Genomic DNA, 20,815 nt, shown 5'->3' on the forward strand with positions numbered 1-20,815 from the left:
GGGCTCTGGCGACCAGCTGGTGTTTATATATAAAAAATATTTAGCGGACTAAAGTAACTTATATAATGGACAGGATAAAAAACTTTTTTTGTAAAAGAATAATAACAATTTATTTTGCCAACAGTAAAAAACACTAGCTTTTAGAAAAACTGTTTTTTCACAAAACTACATATATGATAAAAATGTAGTAAAACAGAATATATACTAAAAAGCGGATATATAAAAATCTTAAGACATAAATAGAATAAAAGAATTTGTAATTATTAAAAAACAGCTTAACTTAAGATGGAGGGTCATACAGGCAATCCCAACGCGTTTCGTCTGACTTCATCAAGGGGTAATGATTGAATGTGCAGAGTAGGCTTATATACCTACTGATAAGGGGTTACTATCTGTGACATCACTTCCTTGACAACAAGTTTGTTAGACATCATGTCGGTCAGTCCAGACACGAGACCTGTAATTAGTGCTATCAGCTCCAGTCAGAAAATTCACATTCTATTACTCAGCAAAACATGGTGGGACAGGCAGACAAACACCTGAGGGGTCCTCACGCCGGCTGTCAGGATGTATAGGTGTCTCTGGATCTAACAGCCGGGACTCCTGCCTTTACAGCCTCACTCAGAACCCCATGTGAATTCCTTTAGTCCGCTAAATATTTTTTATATATAAACACCAGCTGGTCGCCAGAGCCCCTACCTACCCGTATTCATATATATATATATATCTCCCTATTTCAGCCACGTTGACATATATATTAAGAAACTGTTATTCTACCCTGAGCTCAGGTATATTGGAACTCTGCCCCAGGAACATTGATACAGAGAGCTACTTCAGTGTTATGCTAAGAGACACTTAAAAACTGTATGGTTAAAGTACTATTAGGTTGGGAAGCTGCCCATGACCATGGAGTGGAATATTTGCATTGTGTTATATGCTATTGTATGTGGTGTTTTCAGAGTGACATGTGTTATTGACCACCAGTGTTTCAATTCAAAGTGGTATATGTGCCATAATTATCAGTATTTCAGAGTTACCATTATTAGCAGAATTGTTATGAAGGATTATTGCTGCACTCAGATCTTCTGCACAAACATGTTACATTTGATTGTTGTGAACCCACCATACGGATAGTGTTTCCCTCACCTAACTTACCTCTTCCATATTCAAATAAACCGGCTTCAATGAGGCCGGAATTGTCATCGCACAGTTTTGGTCTGTGTCTTAATACCCCCGTTATTATCTAGCGAACCTGTAGCAGGAGCCATCTTCCAGGTGACTTAGCAGATGTGTCGGGAAGATCAAGAAAGGTCAGTGAGTAACCCATATACCGTGAACCGTATTTACCAGTGTACCACAGATAGTGCCACTACCTCACAAATGAGCATCACCCAGTGAAATGCTAGCGCAATAGCCAATTGAAATAAGAAATGCTGATACCCCAACTTCACAAACCGAAATGAGCAAAATTGGCAACATACTGTGGCTAAATCTATATGGCACCTCCTGCTGTCAGGCCAAGAATGAACCGGCTGCCTACACTGTCTAAGTTACTGATACAGATAGTGAGCCGGCTAATATGGTGTAGAGAACACATTACCAAAAAACATAACTAAATCTGGGACAAAGAAAATCCTTCCCAGCTAAGGGAAGGGACAGCAGACATCACTACTATAATGTTGTGTTATATACATGTGATCAAAATGTTCATATCATTGGCTTCTATTAACCTCTTTTCTCTGACGTCCTAGTGGATGCTGGGACTTCCGTAAGGACCATGGGGAATAGCGGCTCCGCAGGAGACTGGGCACAAAAAGTAAAAGCTTTAGACTAGCTGGTGTGCACTGGCTCCTCCCCCTATGACCCTCCTCCAAGCCTCAGTTAGATTTTTGTGCCCGAACGAGAAGGGTGCATGCTAGGTGGCTCTCCTGAGCTGCTTAGAAGTAAAAGTTTAAATAGGTTTTTTATTTTCAGTGAGTCCTGCTGGCAACAGGCTCACTGCATCGTGGGACTAAGGGGAGAAGAAGCGAACTCACCTGCGTGCAGAGTGGATTGGGCTTCTTGGCTACTGGACATTAGCTCCAGAGGGACGATCACAGGTTCAGCCTGGATGGGTCCCGGAGCCGCGCCGCCGGCCCCCTTACAGAGCCAGAAGAGCGAAGAGGTCCGGAGAAATCGGCGGCAGAAGACGTTCCTGTCTTCAGATAAGGTAGCGCACTGCAGCTGTGCGCCATTGCTCTCAGCACACTTCACACTCCGGTCACTGAGGGTGCAGGGCGCTGGGGGGGAGCGCCCTGAGACGCAATAAAACACTATAAAAACCTTATATGGCTAAAAAAATGCATCACATATAGCTCCTGGGCTATATGGATGCATTTAACCCCTGCCAGTTTTCCTGAAAAAAGCGGGAGAAAAGGCCGCCGTGAAGGGGGCGGAGCCTTTCTCCTCAGCACACAAGCGCCATTTTCTTTCACAGCTCCGCTGGAAGGACGGCTCCCTGACTCTCCCCTGCAGTCCTGCTACAAGAATCCGGGTAAAACAAGAGAGGGGGGGCACTATTGGCAGCTAATATAAAACAGCAGCTATAAAGGGAGAAACACTTACATAAGGTTATCCCTATATATATATATATAGCGCTCTGGTGTGTGCTGGCAAACTCTCCCTCTGTCTCCCCAAAGGGCTCGTGGGGTCCTGTCCTCTTTCAGAGCATTCCCTGTGTGTGTGCTGGGTGTCGGTACGATTGTGTCGACATGTATGAGGAGGAAAATGATGTGGAAGCAGAGCAATTGCCTGTGTTAGTGATGTCACCCCCTAGGGAGTCGACACCTGACTGGATGGTCGTATTTAAAGAATTACGTGACAGTGTCAGCACTTTGCAAAAAACTGTTGACGACATGAGACAGCCGGCAAATCAATTAGTGCCTGTTCAGGCGTCTCAGACACCGTCAGGGGCGCTAAAACGCCCGTTACCTCAGATGGTCGACACAGACACAGATACTGAATCCAGTGTCGACGGTGAGGAGACAAACGTAATGTCCAGTAGGGCCACACGTTACATGATCACGGCAATGAAGGAGGCATTGAATATTTCTGACACTACAAGTACCACAAAAAAGGGTATTATGTGGGGTGTGAAAAAACTACCAGTAGTTTTTCCTGAATCCGATGAATTAAATGAGGTGTGTGATAAAGCGTGGTTTTCCCCCGATAAAAAACTGCTGATTTCTAATAAATTATTGGCACTATACCCTTTCCCGCCAGAGGTTAGGGCACGTTGGGAAACACCTCCTAGGGTAGATAAGGCGCTCACACGCTTATCAAAACAAGTGGCGTTACCGTCTCCCGATACGGCCGCCCTTAAGGAACCAGCTGATAGAAGGCTGGAAAATATCCTAAAAGGTATATACACACATACTGGTGTTATACTGCGACCAGCAATCGCCTCAGCCTGGATGTGCAGCGCTGGAGTGGCTTGGTCGGATTCCCTGACTGAAAATATTGATACCCTGGATAGGGACAGTATATTATTAACTATAGAGCATTTAAAGGATGCATTACTATATATGCGAGATGCACAGAGGGATATTTGCACCCTGGCATCTAGAGTGAGTGCGATGTCCATTTCTGCCAGAAGAGCGTTATGGACGCGACAGTGGTCAGGTGATGCGGATTCCAAACGACGTATGGAAGTATTGCCGTATAAAGGGGAGGAGTTATTTGGGGTCGGTCTATCGGACCTGGTGGCCACGGCAACGGCTGGAAAATCCACCTTTTTACCCCAGGTCACCTCTCAGCAGAAAAAGACACCGTCTTTTCAAACTCAGTCCTTTCGTTCCCATAAGGGCAAGCGGGCAAAAGGCCACTCATTTCTGCCCCGGGGCAGAGGAAGGGGAAAAAGACTGCACCAGGCAGCCTCTTCCCAGGAGCAGAAGCCCTCCCCCGCTTCTGCCAAGTCTTCAGCATGACGCTGGGGCTCTACAAGCGGACTCAGGCACGGTGGGGGGCCGTCTCAAGAATTTCAGCGCGCAGTGGGCTCACTCGCAAGGGGACCCCTGGATCCTGCAGGTAGTATCACAGGGGTACAAATTGGAATTCGAGACGTCTCCCCCTCGCCGGTTCCTGAAGTCTGCTCTACCAACGTCTCCCTCCGACAGGGAGGCGGTAGTGGAAGCTATTCACAAGCTGTATTCCCAGCAGGTGATAATCAAGGTACCCCTCCTACAACAGGGAAAGGGGTATTATTCCACGCTGTTTGTGGTACCGAAGCCGGACGGCTCGGTGAGACCAATTTTAAATCTAAAATCCTTGAACACTTACATAAAAAGGTTCAAATTCAAGAGGGAGTCACTCAGAGCAGTGATAGCGAACCTGGAAGAAGGGGACTATATGGTATCTCTAGACATCAAAGATGCTTATCTCCATGTCCCAATCTACCCTTCTCACCAAGGTTACCTCAGGTTTGTTGTACAAAACTGTCATTATCAGTTTCAGACGCTGCCGTTTGGATTGTCCACGGCACCACGGGTCTTTACCAAGGTAATGGCCGAAATGATGATTCTTCTTCGAAGAAAAGGCGTCTTAATTATCCCTTACTTGGACGATCTCCTGATAAGGGCAAGGTCCAGGGAACAGTTAGAGGTCGGAGTAGCACTATCTCAGGTAGTACTACGTCAGCACGGGTGGATCCTAAATATCCCAAAATCACAGCTGATTCCAACAACACGTCTACTGTTCCTGGGGATGATTCTGGACACAGTCCAGAAAAAGGTGTTTCTCCCGGAGGAGAAGGCCAGGGAGTTATCCGAGCTAGTCAGGAAACTCCAAAAACCAGGCCTAGTGTCAGTGCATCAATGCACGAGAGTCCTGGGAAAAATGGTGGCTTCTTACGAAGCGATTCAATTCGGAAGATTCCATGCAAGAACTTTTCAGTGGGATCTGCTGGACAAATGGTCCGGATCGCATCTTCAGATGCATCAGCGGATAACCCTATCTCCAAGGACAAGGGTGTCTCTCCTGTGGTGGTTACAGAGTGCTCATCTTCTAGAGGGCCGCAGATTCGGCATTCAGGATTGGATGCTGGTGACCACCGATGCCAGCCTGAGAGGCTGGGGAGCAGTCACACAGGGAAGAAATTTCCAGGGCTTGTGGTCAAGCATGGAAACGTCTCTTCACATAAATATCCTGGAACTAAGGGCCATTTACAATGCCCTAAGTCAAGCAAGGCCTCTGCTTCAGGGTCAGTCGGTATTGATCCAATCGGACAACATCACGGCAGTCGCCCACGTCAACAGACAGGGCGGCACAAGAAGCAGGAGGGCAATGGCAGAAGCTGCAAGGATTCTTTGCTGGGCGGAAAATCATGTGGTGGCACTGTCAGCAGTGTTCATTCCGGGAGTGGACAACTGGGAAGCAGACTTCCTCAGCAGACACGACCTCCACCCGGGGGAGTGGGGACTTCACCCAGAAGTCTTTTTCAAGTGATTGTAAACCGTTGGGAAAAACCAAAGGTGGACATGATGGCGTCCCGTCTCAACAAAAAACTGGACAGATATTGCGCCAGGTCAAGGGACCCTCAGGCAATAGCGGTGGACGCTCTGGTAACACCGTGGGTATACCAGTCGGTGTATGTGTTCCCTCCTCTGCCTCTCATACCAAAAGTACTGAGAATCATAAGAAGGAGAGGAGTAAAGACTATACTCGTGGCTCCGGATTGGCCAAGAAGAACTTGGTACCCGGAACTGCAAGAGATGCTCACGGAGGACCCGTGGCCTCTACCTCTAAGAAAGGACCTGCTCCAGCAGGGACCTTGTCTGTTCCAAGACTTGCTGCGTTTGACGGCATGGCGGTTGAACGCCGGATCCTGATGGAAAAAGGCATTCCAGATGAAGTCATCCCTACCCTGATCAAAGCCAGGAAGGATGTAACCGCGAAACATTATCACCGCATTTGGCGAAAATATGTTGCGTGGTGTGAGGCCAAGAAGGCCCCCACAGAGGAATTTCAACTGGGTCGTTTCCTGCATTTCCTGCAAGCAGGACTGTCTATGGGCCTAAAATTAGGATCCATTAAGGTTCAAATTTCGGCCCTGTCGATCTTCTTCCAGAAAGAACTGGCTTCAGTGCCTGAAGTTCAGACGTTTGTCAAGGGGGTACTGCATATACAGCCTCCTTTTGTGCCACCAGTGGCACCTTGGGATCTCAATGTAGTTTTAGGGTTCCTAAAATCACATTGGTTTGAACCACTCACCACTGTGGAATTAAAATATCTCACATGGAAGGTGGTCATGCTGTTAGCTCTGGCGTCAGCCAGACGTGTCTCAGAATTGGCGGCTTTGTCATATAAAAGCCCTTACCTAATTTTTCATTCAGACAGGGCAGAATTGAGGACTCGTCCTCAATTTCTCCCTAAGGTGGTTTCAGCGTTTCACATGAACCAACCTATTGTGGTGCCTGCGGCTACTAGGGACTTGGAGGACTCCAAGTTGTTGGACGTAGTCAGGGCCCTGAAAATGTTTCCAGGACGGCTGGAGTCAGAAAATCTGACTCGCTGTTTATCCTGTATGCACCCAACAAGCTGGGTGCTCCTGCTTCTAAGCAGACGATTGCTCGTTGGATTTGTAGTACAATTCAGCTTGCACATTCTGTGGCAGGACTGCTACAGCCAAAATCTGTTAAAGCCCATTCCACTAGGAAAGTGGGCTCATCTTGGGCGGCTGCCCGAGGGGTCTCGGCTTTACAACTTTGCCGAGCAGCTACTTGGTCAGGGGCAAACACGTTTGCAAAATTTTACAAATTCGATACCCTGGCTGAGGAGGACCTGGAGTTCTCTCATTCGGTGCTGCAGAGTCATCCGCACTCTCCCGCCCGTTTGGGAGCTTTGGTATAATCCCCATGGTCCTTACGGAAGTCCCAGCATCCACTAGGACGTCAGAGAAAATAAGAATTTACTTACCGATAATTCTATTTCTCATAGTCCGTAGTGGATGCTGGGCGCCCATCCCAAGTGCGGATTGTCTGCAATACTTGTATATAGTTATTACAAAAAAATCGGGTTGTTTATTGTTGTGAGCCATCTTTTCAGAGGCTCCTACGTTTATCATACTGTTAACTGGGTTCAGATCACAGGTTGTACAGTGTGATTGGTGTGGCTGGTATGAGTCTTACCCGGGATTCAAAATCCTTCCTTATTATGTAGGCTCGTCCGGGCACAGTATCCTAACTGAGGCTTGGAGGAGGGTCATAGGGGGAGGAGCCAGTGCACACCAGCTAGTCTAAAGCTTTTACTTTTTGTGCCCAGTCTCCTGCGGAGCCGCTATTCCCCATGGTCCTTACGGAAGTCCCAGCATCCACTACGGACTATGAGAAATAGAATTATCGGTAAGTAAATTCTTATTTTTTTTTTTATTCATCCTCAGCACTATATGGTCAAGATGTGGTAAAAATGGGGTCCAAAATGTAGAATGCTAAGCAATTGGAGAAAAATGGGTAGAAGTAAAATAAGCATCTACTGTGAGTATGCAGTGACCAGGTGGTCCCAACAGTAGTTAATGAAAGGGGACCCCAAACATCTGAGGCTAAGAGGGAATGGGTTGTTTCTTAAGATGTCCCCCTCCTCCAGAAACTAAATCAGTAACATAACAGGATACCTAAATATTACACCTACAAACACTGAGGAGAACAGAGAATAGGTAATGAGCTATACTGACAAAGAACTGAAGAGCCAAGTGAGAGAGAATGGGTAGCTCCCTTACTACCATAGCAAAACAAACAAAGTGGAAGACCGCAACAACAACAAAAGAAAACATACCAGAGGGCATTCACATCAAATGGCAGAGTGAGGTGGAAAAAATATATGAAGTGTCAGTTCAGGAACAGGTCCCAATGTATGATGCATATATCCCGGCACTCACAGTGAATGTTTGACAATCTTAGTGATGTGCACCGGAAATTTTTCGGGTTTTTGTTTTGGATTCGGGTCCGCGGCCGTGTTTTGGATTCGGACACGTTTTGGCAAAACCTACCTGAAAATTTTTTGTCGGATTCGGGTGTGTTTTGGATTCGGGTGTTTTTTTACAAAAACCCCTCAAAAACAGCTTAAATCATAGAATTTGGGGGTCATTTTGATCCCATAGTATTATTAACCTCAATAACCATAATTTCCACTCATTTTCAGTCTATTCTGAACACCTCACACCTCACAATATTATTTTTAGTCCTAAAATTTGCACCAAGGTCGCTGGATGGCTAAGCTAAGCGACCCAAGTGGCCGACACAAACACCTGGCCCATCTAGGAGTGGCACTGCAGTGTCAGACAGGATGGCACTTCAAAAAAATAGTCCCCAAACAGCACATGATGCAAAGAAAAAAAGAGGCGCACCAAGGTCGCTGTGTGACTAAGCTAAGCGACACAAGTGGCCGACACAAACACCTGGCCCATCTAGGAGTGGCACTGTAGTGTCAGGCAGGATGGCACTTCAAAAAAATTGTCCCCAAACAGCACATGATGCAAAGAAAAATGAAAGAAAAAAGAGGTGCAAGATGGAATTGTCCTTGGGCCCTCCCACCCACCCTTATGTTGTATAAACAGGACATGCACACTTTAACGAACCCATCATTTCAGCAACAGGGTCTGCCACACGACTGTGACTGAAATGACTGGTTGGTTTGGGCCCCCACCAAAAAAGAAGCAATCAATCTCTCCTTGCACAAACTGGCTCTACAGAGGCAAGATGTCCACCTCATCATCATCCTCCGATTCCTCACCCCTTTCACTGTGTACATCCCCCTCCTCACAGATTATTAATTCGTCCCCACTGGAATCCACCATCTCTTGTCCCTGTGTACTTTCTGGAGGCAATTGCTGGTGAATGTCTCCACGGAGGAATTGATTATAATTCATTTTGATGAACATCATCTTCTCCACATTTTCTGGAAGTAACCTCGTACGCCGATTGCTGACAAGGTGAGCGGCTGCACTAAACACTCTTTCGGAGTACACACTGTAGGGTGGGCAACTTAGGTAAAATACAGCCAGTTTGTGCATGGGCCTCCAAATTGCCTCTTTTTCCTGCCAGTATACGTACGGACTGTCTGACGTGCCTACTTGGATGCGGTCACTCATATAATCCTCCACCATTCTTTCAATGGTGACAGAATCATATGCAGCGACAGTAGATGACATGTCAGTAATTGTTGCCAGGTCCTTCAGTCCGGACCAGATGTCAGCACTCGCTCCAGACTGCCCTGCATCACCGCCAGCGGGTGGGCTCGGAATTCTTAGCCTTTTCCTCGCACCCCCAGTTGCGGGAGAATGTGAAGGAGGAGCTGTTGACGGGTCACGTTCCGCTTGACTTGACAATTTTCTCACCAGCAGATCTTTGAACCTCTGCAGACTTGTGTCTGCCGGAAAGAGAGATACAACGTAGGTTTTAAATCTAGGATCGAGCACGGTGGCCAAAATGTAGTGCTCTGATTTCAACAAATTGACCACCCATGAATCCTGGTTAAGCGAATTAAGGGCTCCATCCACAAGTCCCACATGCCTAGCGGAATCGCTCTGTTTTAGCTCCTCCTTCAATGTCTCCAGCTTCTTCTGCAAAAGCCTGATGAGGGGAATGACCTGACTCAGGCTGGCAGTGTCTGAACTGACTTCACGTGTGGCAAGTTCAAAGGGTTGCAGAACCTTGCACAACGTTGAAATCATTCTCCACTGCGCTTGAGTCAGGTGCATTCCCCCTCCTTTGCCTATATCGTTGGCAGATGTATAGGCTTGAATGGCCTTTTGCTGCTCCTCCATCCTCTGCAGCATATAGAGGGTTGAATTCCACCTCGTTACCACCTCTTGCTTCAGATGATGGCAGGGCAGGTTCAGGACTGTTTGGTGGTGCTCCAGTCTAAGGCACGCGGTGGCTGAATGCCGAAAGTGGCCCGCAATTCTTCGGGCCACCGACAGCATCTCTTGCACGCCCCTGTCGTTTTTTAAATAATTCTGCACCACCAAATTCAATGTATGTGCAAAACATGGGACGTGCTGGAATTTGCCCAGATGTAATGCACGCACAATATTGCTGGCGTTGTCCGATGTCACAAATCCCCAGGAGAGTCCAATTGGGGTAAGCCATTCTGCAATGATGTTCCTCAGTTTCCGTAAGAGGTTGTCAGCTGTGTGCCTCTTATGGAAAGCGGTGATACAAAGCGTAGCCTGCCTAGGAACGAGTTGGCGTTTGCGAGATGCTGCTACTGGTGCCGCCGCTGCTGTTCTTGCTGCGGGAGGCAATACATCTACCCAGTGGGCTGTCACAGTCATATAGTCCTGAGTCTGCCCTGCTCCACTTGTCCACATGTCCGTGGTTAAGTGGACATTGGGTACAACTGCATTTTTTAGGACACTGGTGACTCTTTTTCTGAGGTCTGTGTACATTTTCGGTATTGCCTGCCTAGAGAAATGGAACCTAGATGGTTTTTGGTACCGGGGACACAGTACCTCAATCAAGTCTCTAGTTGCCTCTGAATTAACGGTGGATACCGGAACCACGTTTCTCACCACCCAGGCTGACCAGACCTGAGTTATCCGCTTTGCAGCAGGATGACTGCTGTGATATTTCATCTTCCTCGCAAAGGACTGTTGGACAGTCAATTGCTTACTGGAAGTAGTACAAGTGGTCTTCCGACTTCCCCTCTGGGATGCCGATCGACTCCCAGTAGCAACAACAGCAACGCCAGCAGCAGTAGGCGTTACACTCAAGGATGCATCGGAGGAATCCCAGGCAGGAGAGGACTCGTCAGACTTGCCAGTGACATGGCCTGCAGGACTATTGGCTTTCCTGTGTAAGGTGGAAATTGACACTGAGGGAGTTGGTGGTGTGGTTTGCAGGAGCTTGGTTAGAAGAGGAAGGGATTTAGTGGTCAGTGGACTGCTTCTGCTGTCATCCAAAGTTTTTGAACTTGTCACTGACTTCTGATGAATGCGGACCAGGTGACGTATAAGGGAGGATGTTCCTAGGTGGTTTACGTCCTTACCCCTACTTATTACAGCTTGACAAAGGCAACACACGGCTTGACACCTGTTGTCCGCATTTGTGTTGAAATAATTCCACACCGAAGAGGTGATTTTTTTTGTATTTTGACCATGCATGTCAATGGCCATATTCGTCCCACGGACAACAGGTGTCTCCCCGGGTGCCTGACTTAAACAAACCACCTCACCATCAGAATTCTCCTTGTCAATTTCCTCCCCAGCACCAGCAACACCCATATCCTCATCCTGGTGTACTTCAACAGTGACATCTTCAATTTGACTATCAGGAACTGGACTGCGGGTGCTCCTTCCAGCACTTGCAGGGGGCGTGCAAATGGTGGAAGGCGCAAGCTCTTCCCGTCCAGTATTGGGAAGGTCAGGCATCGCAACCGACACAATTGGACTCTCCTTGGGGATTTGTGATTTAGAAGAACGCACAGTTCTTTGCTGTGCTTTTGCCAGCTTAAGTCTTTTCATTTTTCTAGCGAGAGGATGAGTGCTTCCATCCTCATGTGAATCTGAACCACTAGCCATGAACATAGGCCAGGGTCTCAGCCGTTCCTTGCCACTCCGTGTCATAAATGGCATATTGGCAAGTTTACGCTTCTCATCAGATGCTTTCAATTTTGATTTTTGGGTCATTTTCCTGAACTTTTGTTTTTTGGATTTTATATGCTCTCTACTATGACATTGGGCATCGGCCTTGGCAGACGACGATGATGGCATTTCATCGTCTCGGCCATGACTAGTGGCAGCAGCTTCAGCACGAGGTGGAAGTGGATCTTGATCTTTCCCTATTTTAACCTCCACATTTTTGTTCTCCATTTTTTAATGTGTGGAATTATATGCCAGTATCAATAGAAATGGCCTACTACTATATAAACTGCGCACAACTGAAATGCTGTACTGCTATATATACTGGTGGTCACTGGTCAGCAAAACTCTGCACTGTACTTTTCCTATATAATATACTGGTGGTCCCCAGTGCCCACAATAAAGCAGTGTGAGCACAGATATATGCAGCACACTGAGCACAGATATGGAGTGTTTTTCAGGCAGACAACGTATACTGGTGGTCACTGTCAGCAAACTCTGCACTGTACTCCTCCTATATAATACAGCTGCTCCCCAGTCCCCACAATTAAGCAGTGTGAGCACAGATATATGCAGCACAATGAGCACAGATATGGAGTGTTTTTCAGGCAGACAACGTATACTGGTGGTCACTGGTCAGCAAAACTCTGCACTGTACTCCTCCTATATAATCTACTGGTGGTCCCCAATGCCCACAATAAAGCAGTGTGAGCACAGATATATGCAGCACACTGAGCACAGATATGGAGTGTTTTTCAGGCAGACAACGTATACTGGTGGTCACTGGTCAGCAAAACTCTGCACTGTACTCCTCCTATATAATATACTGGTGGTCCCCAGTGCCCACAATAAAGCAGTGTGAGCACAGATATATGCAGCACACTGAGCACAGATATGGAGTGTTTTTCAGGCAGACAACGTATACTGGTGGTCACTGGTCAGCAAAACTCTGCACTGTACTCCTCCTACATAATATACTGGTGGTCCCCAGTGCACACACAATAAAGCAGTGTGAGCACAGATATATGCAGCACACTGAGCACAGATATGGAGTGTTTTTCAGGCAGACAACGTATACTGGTGGTCACTGGTCAGCAAAACTCTGCACTGTACTCCTCCTATATAATATACTGGTGGTCCCCAGTGCCCACAATAAAGCAGTGTGAGCACAGATATATGCAGCACACTGAGCACAGATATGGAGTGTTTTTCAGGCAGACAACGTATACTGGTGGTCACTGGTCAGCAAACTCTGCACTGTACTCCTCCTATATAATACAGCTGCTCCTCAGTCCCCACAATTAAGCAGTGTGAGCACAGATATATGCAGCACACTGAGCACAGATATGGAGTGTTTTTTAGGCAGACAACGTATACTGGTGGTCACTGTCAGCAAAACTCTGCACTGTACTCCTCCTATATAATACAGCTGCTCCCCAGTCCCCACAATTAAGGAATAAGCACAAATATTTTTGCATCAAGATTAATAAACGGAGAGGACGCCTGCCACGTCCTCTCCCTAACATTTCCAATGCACGAGTGAAAATGGCGGCGACGCGCGGCTGCTTATATAGAATCCGAAACTCGCGAGAATCCGACAGCGGGATGATGACCTTCGGGCGCGCTCGGGTTAACTGAGCCATACGGGAGAATCCGAGTATGCCTCGGACCCGTGTAAAATGGGTGAAGTTCGGGGGGGGTTCGGTTTCCGAGGAACCGAACCCGCTCATCACTAGACAATCTTGGACAGGAGTGGGGAACCAGAGCTAGCCATACCCATCAGTGCTTCTGACCCTAAAATTGGCAATTAGAAACCTGCTACCTAGGAGGCAAATGGAGGAGGTGGGCTTAGGGTTCTAGACAGCACACTGTGTATACTAAAGGGCAGAGGTGTGAAGCTCAAAGTGTAAGAGTAGAGAAAACATGAAAGAAATGTCTCCAATTAGGGCCATAACTATGGGAGTGTGAAAAGGTCATCAGCAGGACCCTGTTGGCACCTGTATTGGCTTGCAGGGTGCTTGGCATGGTACCCTGCAGCCTGGAAGGTCACCAAAACTCAACTTCCTGGTCTCTGACCCCCTTCTGTGACATCATATGTGCAGTGGGAAGGGGGACCGGCTCCGGCCTTATAAGTGCTTTGCTTTGGATTGCGAACATAAAGAGGCATAAGGCAGGAAGTGACACGACTATAGCCAGACCATAAAAAGCTTTGGTAGACATTTTAGGGGGATTTGTTTCTGCAGGCTAGCTTTAGGCCTCCCATGGTATGTAGTACCGTTTAATGTAGGCAACAGATATGTTTAACTTACATTGCCTAAATAAGAATGCATCCCCATTTAGTCACTCTCATCACAGTTGTGTCTATACCACTTCAGTTAATGTACCCAGACATAACCTTGAGTGAGGGCGGAAGTGCGGTTCCTTGCCCTTAAAACACTGTTATTTTGTCCCAAATTTAGTTTTTTTCCCTGTTATCTGGTCACCAACAGTAGAAAATTGTACCTGTATCGCTTCGCTCGCCAAGCTTCAGGTATGGTGGCTTGCTGTGCTTTGCTACAGAGTAACAAGTACAGTACCTATTCCCATTAGATGATAATGTCAGAGGGTACATTAACTGAAGGGAATCTAGCTGCTACACTCTCATCACTAGGACTCACTGTCACACTGATTGCAACTTGCTGCCATGGTTTTGCTTATGATAGCATTACGTGAATTAAATCTTCGTGTGCTATATGAGCCATTATAATACTGTATTAATAAATATTAGTTTCACTGAAAGGGATTTTCGTCAAGATATAATGTAAAAAATAATTTTCAATTTTGGACATACCAATCATGATGCAAAAATGTAATATGTTCATGACGTGTTTATTATGCTGCATGACATACAATGCCTTACAGAAATACTATAGTTTGCATGTTAGAACCCACAAGCCTGCTGACTTATCAGTATATGGAATACAGTACTTGATGCTGCTCTGCATTGCGGATATCATGGCATATATGCTAGCAAGAACAAATCTACTTTGAATTGACATAGTGGGACTTTGTAATTATTTATAAAATATACTGATCATTGCATTACCAGTAGAAATATATGATTTAGTTATACTTTCATCAACAACCATGGTTTGTTCCTTAGAATTTACTTACGCTGAAAGTCACAAAAATACAGTCTAACTGGAAATGCAGCAGCTTTATTTATGTATTTGATGATTTTTTTTTTCTGAATTGATTTTATTTTATAAACAGACGGTTTAGAATTTTTTTTATTTATTTTTTTGTAGCAGCCACAGACTTAATAGTGAGAACAATAATTCATATAGTAGTTTTAGTATTATTGCTGATACTGTTTTTGTTAATATATTTCTAGCGGCAGTAAAAAAAAAACAAAAGTAGAAGCAGCAATAATAGGATTTTGGTTCTTACCAGGTAAATCCTTTTCTTTGAATCCATAGGGGGCACTGGAGTACTCTTGGGATATGGACGGGCGTAGCCGAACAAAGGCACTGAATATTCAAATTCAGGACTCTCCCCCCCCTCCATATCCCCAAGTACCTCAGTGTACCTTGCCAGTGTTTTTTACTGAGCGAACAGGATATAGAGAGGTTGACAATGGAGAATCCCTATAACATAACGGACAACCACAAAGTTGATCCGTAACCTTATTGTCAACTAAACAGTTGACACCTTAACCGATAGAACTTTATAATTTGAGCCAATCGGTGAAAATGTGTTACCATAAGCTCCCTTGAGCTTAATACCATCCAAGTTAAATTTGTTCACTAAGCTCCTTTGAGCTTAAAACAACCCAGGTAAAACTGCTCTGGGTGGGCGTCCAGTGCCCCCTATGGATTCAAAGAAAAGGATTTACCTGGTAAGTACCAAAATCCTATTTTCTTTATCATCCACTAGGGGTCACTGGAGTACTCTTGGGACGTACCAAAGCTTCCCTCGTGGGCGGGAGAGCTGTTTGATACTTGTAACAGTAGGCAGGCCAAAGCTAAATGCTGATGGCGCCACCATTAATAACGTATAAACGTGCACAAACGTGGTGCACTGAAGGCTATGTAGCCGCGTTGTAGACGCTCCACGACCCGTTGGGTCTGACATTCCCACAGAACCTGTGGGATGAACTATTACTGACGTAGGCGATTGTAACTTAGCCTTAAAGTAAGTCTGACTTGTAGTCATTATTATCCAACTGGATAATGTCTGCTGAGAAACTGGCTAACCCCAGTTTACAGTATCATATAGAACAAACAACGTATTCAGATCACGTACTGTAGACGTTCGGTACATATATAAACGCGTAACGCGTGTACCACATTCAGAATTCAAGAATGTGCAGTCCACACAGGAACCACTATTGGTATATTGATGTGAAGAATACGAAAGCGGATTTCGTCCGAAGATCTGCTTTGTCATGAGAAACTCAAATACGGTGGCTTGGAATACAAGGCACCCAAATATGAAAACAAAACCTTTGCCGAAGCACCCTTGCCGAAGGCAAGGCTAGAAGAAAAATGTTTTCCAAAGTGAGAAACTTAATTCTCATTTGTTGTAAAGGTTCAAAAAATATGAAACTTACTTCCCCTTTGTTGAAAGGGTTCCAAAATATGAAAACTGTAATAAATCTGAACCCAACCTCAAATCGCCTGGCGCTGTAGGTGGGATAAATAGAGTCTGAACTTTGGTGACACCTTGTAGAAAGATGTTTACAGACGCAAATAGAGGCAAACTTCTTTGAAAATACGTTTACCACACAGATACCTGCACTGTTAGTGCAGATGAACGCAGTTTTCCATTCCATCCCGTTTAACAGAATACGGGTACTTGAAGTATGATGTTGGAAACTTCTGAGGTTTACAACCTATGTAAGCACACGAAATGTTTTAATAATGAGCTGCCTTAAGCGGCTTACTATTTCGTTACATGGTTGGTATAACCGATACTGTAATGCTCTATTTTTTTAAGAGGGCGGTCTTATGGAACGTTTCACGAATTTGCGTGTCATCCTTGCGCAGGGGCCATGCTAATCTTCTCTGTATCGTTCCAACTTTAGTATATGTGCTGCCGAAGCGAGCACTGAACCCTCACCCCGTCAACCGCAGCTGCGGTACATAGATAATAGGTACATAGGTAACTATGGGTAAAAGAACGTTCCCTGATGTAACAGGTTGGACGTATTATGAGCGGGCCAAGATCGTGTGCAAGTATTCCTTGAAAATTCGAGAAGCAAACTTCTCTGAAACCCATAAGATACCACCAGTATGCCTGTGACGAACTGTCTTCTGATCCGTTTTGGCAACGAAGAAAGAAGCGGAAATTGGTGAAGCCAGATACACGATGCTGAATGACCCCATGAATGTGATGTACACATACTGAGCTTTTGTAATTGTGGTGAGATGCCCTCATGTATACTTGAGGGTAACCCCCTTCTGTGGACTCACATCTGAAACACCTCTGGATTTAATGTCCAGTGTTTTAAAATCCAAACCCTGACAGGTGAGATCGTCTGTCTAACAGATGTCCACTCACGGATTGATATTTTGACATTTTCACATAATGGCGTTCTGAGCCATTGAAGATTTGAGTTACCTACCGCCTTGCCATGCGGCTTATTGGTTCTCATTGGTTGTTGAGTATGCAACTGCCGTTGCTTTGTTTGACTGCTTAAGGGCAGCGTGAGCCAGGTATGAAAAACAAAATTACATGAAACTCACGGTTGTTCCTCTCCACAGAAATCTTTAGTAAAAAGCGAAAGATTTATTTGTTCTGAAGAGAAACCAGAGTCTATCCCTGGTCAGACTGAAAGCGATTTATTGCATTGTAAAATGCACATAGTTCTAGGACATTTATCTATTGCATTGTAAAATGCACAGAGTTCTAGTACATTTATCGACAGCAATCTGTCGTGTTTTAGAACCTTATAACGACAAATCCTGACTCTCTGTGACTGTAATCCAGAGTATACGCACCCTTGTTCCTTTGTGGGTAAAGCAAATGAAGGGTGGCGAACTAAATTGAAAACCCATCTTTATTCTTAATAAGTGAATACACCAATGTACCGCTAGTGTAAGTGTACTTTTGTTGTTGCTGGTGTAGTAGGTAAAAGTCTTTGAATTACCATATTTATAATCTTACCTAGGAATTGACATCGTTTAGACAGACTTAGATGTGATTGTTACTTAATCTGCTACCGCAGTATACCTTAGTAACGCAAGATATAGGAACTTTGTTGATACATAGTTCTTATGTGAGATGAGCTATCATTCCAACATCACTTTGGTAAATACAGGAAGCGATAAGCAACTGTAGAAATGAAATGGTTAATGGTTGCGGCGATTTGCAAACGCTAAACCTGTGATGAAGAAACCGGACTGTGTAAATACGCATTGTGAAGGTCAAATGCAATTATACAATTTTGTGTCTTCAATAAGCAAAAACTAACTGCAGAAAATTACTTGCTGATTGATATTGGAACGGAGCTGTTTGATTTTGCTCAAACAGAGGGGAATAAGTAACTCTGACTCTGTTGGCGTACTACTGCCTGGTTTATAAACCAGCAAAGACTAAATGACAACCTGCCAACCCGTTCGACAGAAGCAGTTTTGTACTCCAAGCTGTAAATAGCTGAGACATATATGAGTTGAAGTCATGAAACCTCGCAACTGTAACATGAAAAGACACACTTCCACAATTGTAAAAGAGGTCATCAACCCACTGACTTGTGACTGTAACGTCCTGTATATGGAACGCTTCAAGAATTTGCATGTGAACCTTCCAATTTTGTGCTGCCGAAGCAAGCACTCGTTACAAGGCGTGACTTTTTTTTTTTTTTTTTTATAAAGGAATAAAACGCTGTTACAAGTAAATTGTATGCGCTAATGGCAGAATATCCTAAAGGGATAAAATGTCGTTACACATATATCAAATTTAGGAGCAAACAAGCTCTGGCCTTGTCGCGCGTTACTAACGACAATGAAAGTAACCGGCGTTAGCAGAAGCTTTACAGATATACTCTGCAGCTTCTTTTAACCGTGATCGGTATGGTTTCATACATAGATTCTAGTGACCCAAATGTATCTGTGGTTTTTATAATGTTTGACAGAAACGCATATACCAATGGCGGATCGCGTCCTTTTGGAAACGATTATTTATGGTTGTCCAAAACCCCGCACTATCTGAGTGCTGGACTAATGTACCCTTCTCACTCGTAGTTATCGGTGTGAGATTTGACATAGAATCGTGCATTAAATTATAAGACTAGTGAAATAAACACTCTGGTACCCAAAGGAAAATTGTCACTTTGGAAAGATTGTCTTTTGTTAGCGCTGGCGGAGTTATTCTGAGACTCCGATTACCGCTGTTTTAACTTGAATTGCCAATGTTAACATTTTTAGTCTGCACTAGAGCCTTATTCGCTATGTAGACAAACATCATAATAGGCAACAGACAGACACTTGCACGACTTAATACCATTATTATATGGCATATATATCTATATATATATGTTATTGCTGAACAGCATATTTATTAGGAAACTAAAGTGTTCTTTATGTGAAAAGCAGTTCACATGGCCATGAAACCCGAACCAAATTCCTACTAACACCCCTGCGCCTTCTGGTGGCTTAAAGATGTAGGGCAGGAATGTTCTAGAATTGAACTAAAAATTCCCACTAACACCCCTGCGCCTCCTTGTGGAGTAGAGGTGTACAGTCTGGAATTATAACTGGAAAAAACCAGCAATGATTAAAATGGCCGTCATGCCATGCTTTCCTAGAAAATCACAGTACAGGTTACCTGCTGCAGTTTTAATATAGGCTTAATAGCCTATTATACAGTTACTAAGCTTAATAGCCTATTATACAGTTACTAAGCTTAATAGCCTATTATACAGTGCATTTATTCAAATAATATGAGCACTGCCTGCAGTGTATGCCAGTGTAACCAAAAATAACAGAAAACATGGTTAAACGTGCAATAGGGTATGCCACTGATAACCTATTGCCAGCCAAAGCCTCATATATATATTATATATATATATATACAAAGTGTTTACACATATATATTATAGACAGTTTCGCCAGCAAAAGCTTTATTATATTTATATATATATAAAACGTGCTGAAACATCCCAGTACACAGTGTACATTGTTTAAAGTGCTGCGCTGCTTGTGTATTTTGAACCCATGCAGCCTTTGCTGCTGCCATGGGTATTATTCCCCCTCCCCCCCCCTGCATCCCTTACCTGCAGCGTACGGAGATCGGGAACAGGGAGAGCGCCTGAATCTAGCGCCGGGGAGCCGTCCGGCAGCTGCTTCCTACAGCAGTACACAGTCTCCCTGTGTCTGCGGTGTCTCACTGGAAGAGCGGCCGGCGTCCTTTAGTGACGTGCGGCCGCTCTTTAGTACAGAGGAGCGTCTCGGCGGCGTGCCGGGCCATCAGAGCAGCGAGAGCGGCCGGCGTCTGAGTGACGTGCGGCCGCTCTGCTTAGTTGAGCGCCCGGAGGATGTCGGCGGCGTGTAGCGGTGCCGCATCAGAGCCGTGAGAGCGGCCGGCGTCTGAGTGACGTGCGGCCGCTCTGCTTAGTTGAGCGCCCGGAGGATGTCGGCGGCGTGTAGCGGTGCCGCATCAGAGCCGTGAGAGCGGCCGGCGTCTGAGTGACGTGCGGCCGCTCTGCTTAGTTGAGCGCCCGGAGGATGTCGGCGGCGTGTAGCGGTGCCGCATCAGAGCAGTGAGAGCGGCCGGCGTCTGAGTGACGTGCGGCCGCTCTGTTAGTTATAACACTCCCGTGCTCAGCGGCTATGGCATTCTACAGCTCACACACAGCAGGGCGGCAGCGTGAGCTGACCGCCCTGACACTCATACCTTGTGCTGCCTTCTCCTGGCTGTGACGAGCTTCTCTCTGCTCCGTTTCAGCCTCCAGCATCTCATCTTGGCTGCGTTGCAGCTGTAGATCTTTCCAGCTCTTTGTCTCCTTCTGGCTGTGACGGAGCTTCTTCCTGTAAGCTCCGTTCAGTTTGCAGGAGACAGTGGCTGCCTGTGGCTGTGAGGGTGCTCTTTGTGAGGACCGACACGCCATGCGCTTGCCTATAGCGCCTGTGGCTGTGAGGGTGCTCTTTGTGAGGACCGACACGCCATGCGCTTGCCTATAGCGCCTGTGGCTGTGAGGGTGCTCTTTGTGAGGACCGACACGCC

The 20,815-nt window shown here is 45.7% G+C and overlaps 1 protein-coding gene, 1 long non-coding RNA gene, 1 other non-coding gene and 1 pseudogene across 7 annotated transcripts in view; 1 reads left to right on the forward strand and 3 right to left on the reverse strand.

The window, feature by feature from the left end:
- KCNMB1 (potassium calcium-activated channel subfamily M regulatory beta subunit 1) overlaps positions 1–20,815 on the reverse strand; it is a 228,576-nt gene that overhangs the window by 168,585 nt on the left and 39,176 nt on the right. The window lies entirely within an intron of this gene.
- Positions 1–20,815, forward strand: part of LOC134933245 (uncharacterized) — a 446,291-nt gene that overhangs the window by 90,071 nt on the left and 335,405 nt on the right. The gene's annotated exons all lie outside the window — the stretch shown is intronic.
- Positions 16,594–16,700, reverse strand: LOC134938808 (U6 spliceosomal RNA). Its single transcript, XR_010181271.1, has one exon. It is a non-coding gene; the product is annotated as a U6 spliceosomal RNA (small nuclear RNA).
- On the reverse strand, positions 17,309–17,409 carry LOC134938730 (U5 spliceosomal RNA; annotated as a pseudogene).

Source organism: Pseudophryne corroboree, chromosome 6, assembly GCF_028390025.1.
Source record: "Pseudophryne corroboree isolate aPseCor3 chromosome 6, aPseCor3.hap2, whole genome shotgun sequence".
Classification (NCBI taxonomy): domain Eukaryota; kingdom Metazoa; phylum Chordata; class Amphibia; order Anura; family Myobatrachidae; genus Pseudophryne; species Pseudophryne corroboree.